This window comes from Macadamia integrifolia, chromosome 5 (genome assembly GCF_013358625.1).
Source record: "Macadamia integrifolia cultivar HAES 741 chromosome 5, SCU_Mint_v3, whole genome shotgun sequence".
In the NCBI taxonomy this organism is placed as follows: domain Eukaryota; kingdom Viridiplantae; phylum Streptophyta; class Magnoliopsida; order Proteales; family Proteaceae; genus Macadamia; species Macadamia integrifolia.
In genome coordinates this window covers 28,604,353-28,614,518 of record NC_056561.1, presented here as the reverse complement: position 1 = coordinate 28,614,518, position 10,166 = coordinate 28,604,353, and positions in this window count along the sequence as shown.

Genomic DNA, 10,166 nt, shown 5'->3' with positions numbered 1-10,166 from the left:
GAAGACCCTTCGCAACCTCTCCATTTCCTATGTAAAGGTGCGATGGGCTAATCATTCACTTGAAGAAGCGTCTTGGGAGAAAGAGGATGAAATGCAAGCCAAGTACCCTCATCTTTTTGATCAACCAGGTACGCAATTTCGAGGACGAAATTTTTCAGAAGGGGGGGTAAATGTAATACCCTACTTCTTAAACTCGGTCTGATTACACGGTTAACCCGGTTTAACTATGCAGGACTTGAACCGGAGAGAGTTAGAGCGGGCTCCTTATGGACTATGATGGCAAGGATGACCTTAAACACCGGCTGGCCCGACAAGTCCGAGCCAGTGCCAGAAGAGACGGGAGTACCCAAGCCATGTACATGCACCTACCATAAGGCCATGTACGGATAAAGTAGGTATTGTAGCCATATATTAAGGTATATATGTATACTACATCGTATGCCAGGGGTGGGGTTCGCGCCGAGGCTCGAACTCTGTCAAAATCTCAAGTTTTGACCCTCAGGTGGGCGGATAGGTGGGCGCACCCACCCACCTGAGTGACCCATCCATGTGAACTATTTAGTTATTTAAGAAGTATATATATAGCATTTATGATTTTCTTTTCTTTTCATTTATGACACTCGTACGTTGGTGAGGATAGTAAAGAGGAGAGAGAAAAGAAAGGGGAGAAGAAGGGAAGAGAAGGAAGAGGAAGAAGAGATGGATTTCAGCGGCGCCGAAGCTTGATCTTCCCATTCCGGCATCGGAAGAGTGATCTTCAACTCTAGATCTACATTTAGAGGTAAGCAAAGTTAGGTTCCTTGAACATTCACCATACCCAAGCATAAACCCTTGATTCGACTAGGGTTTCTTGAGATCTTGTAAATCCCCTTTGAAATGATGAATCTAAGGTTTAATAGATGATTTATATGTTGATCTTGAAGGATTTGAAGTGGTATTGACAAGGTGGGAGAAGCATTGTGGGTTTGAAGTGATTTTGAGGGTTTGAAGGTGTTCTTGAGCAAAGAAGGTAAGATGGTTTCCCATCACTTGAATCTAACCTAGATCTAGGTTAGAACCATCCTATAAGACATTAAAAGTGTTAAGAATGGGTTGGGAAAAGCCCCATTTGAATCCCCAAAGAATGGAGGAAGTTGGGAAGAAACATCGGTTTTCCTGCCAAGACCGGTGGGTAGGACTGGTGGGCCATCTGGCCCGCCTGTGAGCACCCACTGAGAGGACAGGGCCTTCGGGCACAACCGGCGGGCTAACCGGTGGGCCACCCTACCCGTTGGTCTTAGTAGGGCTCCCCGGCCCAACTGGCGGGCCAACCTGCCCGTCGGTCCAAACCGGTGGGCCAGACAGGTGGGCTGTCTGACCCACCTGAGAGGCCCCGAATGTGATTCTTACGTTCGATTGGACCCAAATCGGACGTGCGACCTTCTTTTAATGTTCTAAACATGATTTTGTCATCGGATCTCGTTAATTTTGATTCTAAAATGGTGAAATACTAACCCCGCTCACTCATGTTAGGTTCACCAAATCCTACGCTTCTCGCGTCGGATCTCACCCGTACCGAACGGGAATCCTTGTACACTACAGGTAAGTGGGGAGAGGATGTTTGGCCTTGTTTCAAGGCATTGTTTGGCATTCATTTACTTGTATCTAGTCTAGTCATGCCATCATGAATATGCTATGTAGATTAGTCATCCTCACATTGTTATGCATGTGTGCTATGTTTACTTTCTAAATGCCAAGTGATGAGATGCTTATGTGATGAATGTTGACATCATGGTGCATAATGCATTACTAGACTAGATGCCGTAGTCGGCTTGGAAACGAGTGCATTGGTGGCCCGTGGTATGGGACGCGGTGGCACTATGCAATCGTACTATTGTCATATAGGAGCATGCGGTTTAGGATTTTCACCGTCCCGTGCTACGACCCTTCCCAACAGGGGTTAAGGTGTTGGGTTATCATTTGGGGGGAAGCAGTGGTCGCGGTTGTTGGGTCACTGTGGCGGTTAGACATAACACCCGACGGGTCATTAGGACAGTCGGTAACCCTGGTGGTACATTCAAGAGGGCTAATCGTACTGCTTTTAAATTGCTGGAGTCAACACCTTTAATTTTAGTCATTTATATTTCTGTTGAGAGCCGGTGGACGGCATTGTCTTTACTTTTCCAAGTACTCACGGTGGGCCTTCTCCGACAGCCCTATGGGCGTATCGCGGGATGGAGTTCGCGGCTCGTACCCGGAGTATACGCGCACTGTGGCTGTAGTAGCACTAAACCAAAGACTTAGTAATGTTGCTTAGGTGGATGTGATTTAAAATGTATTGCATGGCATGTAGTGCATATGATGGTGTTTTGATGTGTGGACTGCTGTGTGGTCCATCTTACCACTTACTGAGCTAGTGAGCTCATCCCACGGGTACCCCCCTTTTTAGATGATTTTGCAGGTCATACATCTGAGGAGCACGGGTTGGGTCCCACAGTCGAGTTCCCTAAAGAGGACTGGTGGGCCCCTGAGGAGTTAGAGCACGGCATTGACTGGTCGTACGAGAGTTGTGCTACGGGACCGCAGTTCTGATGCCGAGCTGAGCTCCACTTCTGAGGCCGAGCTGAGCTCTACCATGTGATGCCGAGCTGGGCTCAACCCTTGATGCCGAGCTGAGCTCTAGCCTTTGATGCTTAGCCGAGCTGTGTACTCTGATTATTTTGATGGTTTCCTTTATGTACTTGATATGTGAATTGTACTTTTATTATGTAAATATCATGCCCTCGAGCCCGCATGTATATAACTATTGTATCACAATTCGGGTATCAAGTATTATAGGAACATTCACAGGTAAACCTAGTCTTCCGCTGATCTGATGAGCTTATATTAGTTGTGTGTATGCTGTGGTGGAATACAGTATCAGATGATCCTGGCAGGTTTGGGTTAATCGGTGTTAACCCGGTCACTGGCTCGGTTCAGTGTGAACGGGGTGTGACAATCTCCCTACTTTCTTTCTGTCTCCACTGTGTATGTATCATCTGGTATCAGAGCATGGTCGTTCCTACAACTATGGGTATGAATATTAAAATCATCGAATCCATGCGTTCATCTGTTTAGGGCATGATGGTGATTTCTAATGAAATGCTTAGAATTTGTCAACGTGTCCAAAAGAGTTTGGCTGAGTTGAGGAAGAAGAAGATGAAGAAAAAGAAGCAAAAAGAGACAAAGAAGAAGAGGATGAAGAAAAAGAAGCAAAAAGAAACGAAGAAAAAGAAGAAGAGGAATGTACCATTCATCAATTCCCTCAAGGAGATGCCCATTTTCACAACTAGCTTCGTGCGTCTCTAATTAACTATTCCAGATTCATTGATCGCAGCTTTTACTATCAAGATATGGGATCCCAGTGGTCCTTGAGGACAAGGATAATTTGAGGGGGAAGGGTTGTTACGTACCTAACTTCCTAATTATTATTATAATGTGGGTAGGAGTTATTGCCATGGTGGAGTGTTTGATAGTTATGTAACTTAATATAGTAAGTTAGTAGAAGTTAGAGATAAAGTATGTAAGTGGAATACGTGGGTTTGTAAATACTTTTTATCTTATTTAAATAGGAACTAATATGGAATAGAAGGGAATGAAAAAATTATCCTAAATTATCTCTCTAGATTTATCTTGAGAAGAGGCGGCTACCTTCCAATTAGCTAGACGTCAGGCTTCATCTGGCAGGCACCTCCTAATTAGCCAAACCCTAATTTATCTCTATCTCCCTACTTTCTCTCTCTCTCTCTCTCTCTCTCTCTCTACACACCCATGTATGTATCACTAACAAACAGTTGAATCAGAAAAACCGAAACTAATACACTTTTTGGTTTGATCTAGGAACAGAACTAAAGCACCTGGTAAAAACTAGAATCGAACCAATTTGTCTTGTTCTTTTTATTATTTTCTCTCTCCTTCCCGCGACCATGTGGGCCTTATGTGGAGATTTTTTCCCTTTTGTTAAACTGATTAATCCTTCTAGTTTTAAGTGGGTGCCTAGGACAGAAGCAGACCGATCAACTTATTTTATGAAGAGAACTTCGACTACTGAACGGTTAAGCAAGTAACAACATAAGGTAGTACGGATATTCTATTGAACAACTATCTAAATCACTAAACGAGCTGAAAGACAATAGTCCCCTTGGCCAAACGGTGGGAGGCACCTACACTCTTCACTCGGGATAAGTAGCTCCACAATTAGACTGCCCGACTCAGGTCGCTTTGCCTAAAACTCTAACGAGCTTCATCACCAAGTCTGGCACGTGGGATAGAAGATGCGAATCGATCCTAGTTCAAAAATGATTCTCAATTGAATATCGAATCTTCCCTAGAAGGAAGAATATCTCGTCACATTCCCCTGGATATGGCCAATATGTGGAGTTCCCATAACCGGGAACGTCCTCCATATTCACTTTCCTATTATGACTCTTGCTACATTTAGGCTTCTACCAGCATTAGGAAGCTACCAAAGTAGGACTCTCACCTCATGACCGTCTTCTTCAGCTATAAAAACCTAGGTAAACCCCTTTCAAGAGGACCAAACTTTTTTCACTTTTATTGCAATTATCTGTTTGCAGAGAGATCTGACTTAGGCATCAGAGAGTCTCTCGTCGGATCAGTTCGGCGCTCACTCTCTTATGTTTGTTCCTCTGTGCAAGACGTGAAAGTAGCCTAGGGCGATTTCTAGTAGCAATAGAAACCAAGCCAACCCAAAAATAAAAATCTCAAGAGATACAATAGTACACTAAAACATTGGTATACACAAATATGATAGGAGAAAATAGGTACATGAAAAGCAAAACTTCATATATCTTGGCCGGAGTATAACACAACATGCTACAGAAAATCTTGTTCACTCCACAGTTTTACAATAGTTCATTTTACTCATCCATGACGCTTGCCTTAATTTGAAACTTCCCATTCTTGATGCTAATTTGAGGCATCCAATGATCCTCCAAAACATAGTTGTGCAATGACCATCCCAATTATTATCACCCCGGAACAATACTCTTCACATCTTTTTGACAATGGATATCCACATAATTCTACTGTCCCTTCATATGAAGCAATAAAAAATGTTCCAAATTGGTTGCGATGTGGTATTGTATTCCTATGATAAGGTTTTGCAACAGATGAGAGAAATGAAAGGAATGTGAGACTTGCCAATTATGGGGGATTTTTTCTAATTAACTATTTTGAGAAAGACCTAATGACTCAAGCTTACTTAGCTGAGCAAATGATAATGGATTGGGCTTATGAAAACTAAGCACCATGATTGACTTTAGTTCCACTGTTGCAATTGGAATGTATCCTTAAACTCGCGGGAAATATCTATGGTGGTGGAAGGGTGAATATGATTAAGATCTTTTCAATCTCCATAGATCTTTCTTGGAGGTGGAGAAGATCTTAATCATCTTCACCACCATGAATCTTTCTCATGACAAGTTTCGAGGAAATATTTTAATTGCAATTAGAGAACTAAAGTCAATCATGGTGCTCAACTTTCATAGGCCCAATTCCATCTGCATTTGCTCAACTGAGTAGGACTTGAGTCATTAGATCTTTCAAAAAATACTTAATCAGGGGAAATCCCCAGCAATTGGCAAGTCTCACATTCCTTTCGTTTTTTTCATCTGTTGCAAGAACCCTCTCATAGGAATAAAATATCACAAGGAAACCAATTTGAAACATTTATGCTACTTAACATGAAGGGAATGTAAGTTTATGTGGATTTACATTACTAAAAAGATGATGTAGAATTATAGAAAGAGCATTACCTCGAGCTTTGACACTTGAAAACGATTCGACAAGCATATTCGTCAATGGAAGTTGATGTTGATTATATATATACCTCAATTGACTCTTTACATGAATTTGCAAAGAGAGAGAGAGAGAGAGAGAGAGAGAGAGAGAGAGAGGAAACTAGTAAAGAAACTCTAAGCCATGGCCACATTAGAGACTTGATGCCCAAGCAGCACTACTCGAAAGCAGCATTAGTCAAGAATCAAAGATTGAAGACACGTTATTGTCCAAGTCAGTCAAAGTAGTGAGAACCATCTGAACACATTTCCTGCTATTTTCCTAGTGGAGTGGTGGAAAAGTAACATATTATTATTATTATTATTACTGAATTTGGTTTTAAGTTTACCTTCAGTTTCATTTCTTCATTATGACTTGCCAATTCCAGTGCAGCCCAGATCTTCTATTCTAAGCTGTTTCCTGCCATGATTTGTGTTACGTGCAAGGAGTGAAGGTGTAGAGTTAGTGTCCTAGGTAGTTTGGTAACTTATGATGAGAGTGTGATATGGGTGTCATTACACGTAGGAAGTGGAGTGGGTTATTTAAAAGGGGTAAGTTACTTGGAGTTATTTTAGGGGGTTATTGAGAAGTTACCATAAGTTACTTGGAGTTAGTATAACTTCCAAGATGTGATGTACGTGGGTTTAGCGGGTTTTGAAAGTCCTTGTAATGGCTTATTTATTGAAGGAAGAGGAGGAATGAAATGAGAAAGTGAATTGAATTACCTAAATATTCTTTTAAAGAGAAGGACGTTCGGCTTCACCAGTTAAACCAAGAGGTTGGCTACCTCCTAATTAACTAAAATCCTATTTTATCTCCCTCTCTCTACTGTGTCCCTGTCAATTTGTATCAAATGATGGGTACTATTAATTGCCCCACCTAAAACAATAGGATGGTTCCACAAAACAAACAAGAAGTGGGGTTAATTTACTGTCTCCATCATATTAATTAAATTAATTCCATTGTAAATAAAAAAATTGTCTTAAAATGAACTATGGCAAACAGAAACCTCTCCCACCAACCTCCCCCCCCCTCCCCCCTCCCTCCTCCCTCCTCCCTCCTCCCTCCTCCCTCTTTTTTTCTCCTTCTCTCTTCTCCAAAAAGAAGAGCCTTTGTTGCTTTTGATGCACTGATCAATGCAAATTAAGCTTCTCCTCTGTCAAGGAATTAGGTTCCATCTATCATCTCTAGAGTTTCTGCTTTCTTTTCTGTTTGCTTTTTTATTGAAAGGAAATTTAGTCATGCATGCTAAAGTTTGAATCTTTTCATTTCACATAAAAGATAGAAAAAAAAAAAAAAGATACACATGGTAGCCATTACCCAACTAATTCATTTTTTACTTAATTATTTTATTATTTTTATTTTTTGTGGAAGACCCATATTGCGACAGATAGAGACCCTCTAGGGGCTACGCAGGTCACGAGAGCTCAACCATACAGCTGCCTACCATTGAGCTAGAGGCTCACGTAGGGGTGTCAATTCCTAAACCGAACCGGTAAAACCGGCCGGACCGAACCGATAACAACCCGGATCGAACCGAACCGAAGCCTTATTGGTTTGGTTCGGTTTCGAGTATTGTAACCTCAAAACCAAACCGAACCGCACCGAAAACCAGACGAACCCGAAACCAAACCGAAACCGGCTCAAAACCCGGACCGAAACCGAAACCAAACCGGTAAGAAACCGAAACACTCCAAAATTCATTAAAAAAATCAAAATTTGAATAGTTTTGTATACATTTGTATAGAAAATCGAATCCAAACTAGACCAAAAACCAAAACCAACCCGGTTACAAATCGATTTAAGAAACCGAAGTTCAACAATTCATCATTTGGTTGTTTCCTAATGGCTCCATACCGGTTTAAAAAACCGATCCAAACCGAAATGAACCTAATAAATCCAAACCGGTACCAACCCGAACCCAAACCGCACCGAAGCCGACACCGGACCGAAACCGATAAATCCTTAATGGGTCGGTTTCGGTCACTTCCAAACTCACACCGAAACCGGTGGAACCGGACCGAAACCACACCAACCCGGACCGTTGACACCCCTAGGCTCACGCCACTCTTTAAGTCAGTTGAATCTACATAAAAAGAAAATTAAGTCAAGCATCCCAACTTAGGCATTTTATGAAGGATAAATTACATTTGAGATACCTAACATTTTGAGAAATTGTGCCTAGATACTTTGCATTTCAAAAATGTAATTTGGGGTACCTACTAATTTTTTGAGAAACTATGCCCAGGATACTTCACGTTTCAAAAATTATATTTGGGGTGCATAATCTTTAGAGATTCTATGTATGGGACATCTCGTTTCAAAAATTATGTTTGGTATACCTTTTCATATTACTGTTTTGCCCTTACCACCACCTTCTAATAACCCGCCATCTCTTCCTACCCCTTTTGTCATTGCTCCTCTGCCCCTACCATCTGTGCACCTGCCATTGCATTCTGATTTGCCTCTTGCTGTTAAGTGCTTTACGTCTCTCTCTCTCTCTCTCTCTCTCTCTCTCTCTCTCTCTCTCTAATTTATCACTTATCAATGTCATCTAGTGTCAGGGGTCTTTGTTTGCGATCCCTGAGAGATAAATCATGAAAGTAACATCATCCTTGGTCTTTTTGTAATTCGTAGGTACACATAAACATCATCCTTCGTCTTTTTGGAATTCGTAGGTACACATATTGTCTTTTAAAATCTTGAATAATAGTGGCATAATTTCTCCATTTGGGAGAAGGGATTGCTAAATATAAATGTAAACCAAGTAACCAGAGAAAGGAAGTAGAGAACAGAAAGTAAAGAGAATGTGCCAAATATATCATATATGGGTATAATTGAAAATATGAAAAGATATTCTAAACATATTATTTATAAAACGTACCATACTCATCTGTGGGTTGCTTAGATGGTTAGGGTGAATTGGGGATTGTGTGAATAGGTGCACGGTCCTAGGTTCAGGATTAGTTGAGGTGCATGTAAGTTGGCCCGGACAACTTGGTGAAAAAAAAAAAAAAAACGTAACATAATATTGTGAAACATGGGATACCGATGTACTATAATCATAGTTTTTGAAATGTGAGATGTCCTAGGCACTATTTCTCTAAATGTTACTATCCTATTTAAAAAATAAAAGACAAAGGATCACACGGAAAAAAAATTCTCTCCATTCCAAAGGCAAATAGCTCTAGCAATTGTGCAATACAATCCTAATAATCTGATTGGATCATCAAATCGGTGTACTTGCTCTTTACTTCGCACTCACTGATGGCAATTCTTGTGGAAACTCTACATCCACCGCAAATTTAAGTTTTTTTTGGAGATTAATGCATGGTATTCTCCTGACTAAAGATGTGATAGGAAAGTGGATACCTATGGACACATCTTCTGTCCTGTGCAAGAATCATCATAAAAACCTTTGGCACATCTTTCTCTCTTGTGAGATCACTAAGTGCAATTGGGCATCCAGCCCTCTGGGCGTCCAAACTTCTTCTCTTACTACATCCTCTTTTCAACATTCAATTATGTATTTCTTCAATACCCTTGATATCTCAGGGAAGGATCTCAAACTTTTCTAAGTTTATCATACTTTGCTACTTTATTTGGTTCTATAGAAATAAGATCTTGTTTTGTACAACCAAACTTAATCCCCACCAAATCCTCAACCATGCGGTACGGTGGGTGAATTACTACACCATTCTGAATAATCCCCATGATTCGGATAACTTACAATTATCAACTCCATCAAAGTGTGCACGCCCCTCTCCCATCTCCCCTATTATGGTCTATGCTATTACCTCCACTGCAACAATTACTGGATGGGCTGTATGTTTTCTCTCCAATGGTAAATATCCTTTACTAATAACTAACTACCTAATGATAGGAGACGTTTATGAAGGATGCGCGAGGGCGTTACTATCAGGGCTCAAAATCGCATTACAATGGAAGTGGGAAGTAACGGAAGTATGGAGTAACTCTGCCTTTTAGAAGAATCTAACTTTTGATCTATCCTCTACCTCTTGGACTTTAAGTGTAGCTTTCCATTCTTAGATGTTTATAAACGTTTGCAGCACTTAACTTTTTGTTTTAAACCTTCTGCGGAGGTTGTCCTTTTATTGGCCAACATGGCAAGGGAAACTATCAGAACTAAGGAACGGCTGAATATATCTCAATGGGACGGATGTAAATTTCACTCTAATTATTAAACTCTTTTTTCTTTCTTTCAAAAAACACACACACACACACACACACACACACACAATCCCTACATATATAAATCAAAATTTTTAATCATTGAGGGTCTATATGGCAACGTTTCTTTAAACAAAAAAAAAAAAAAAAAAACTGGT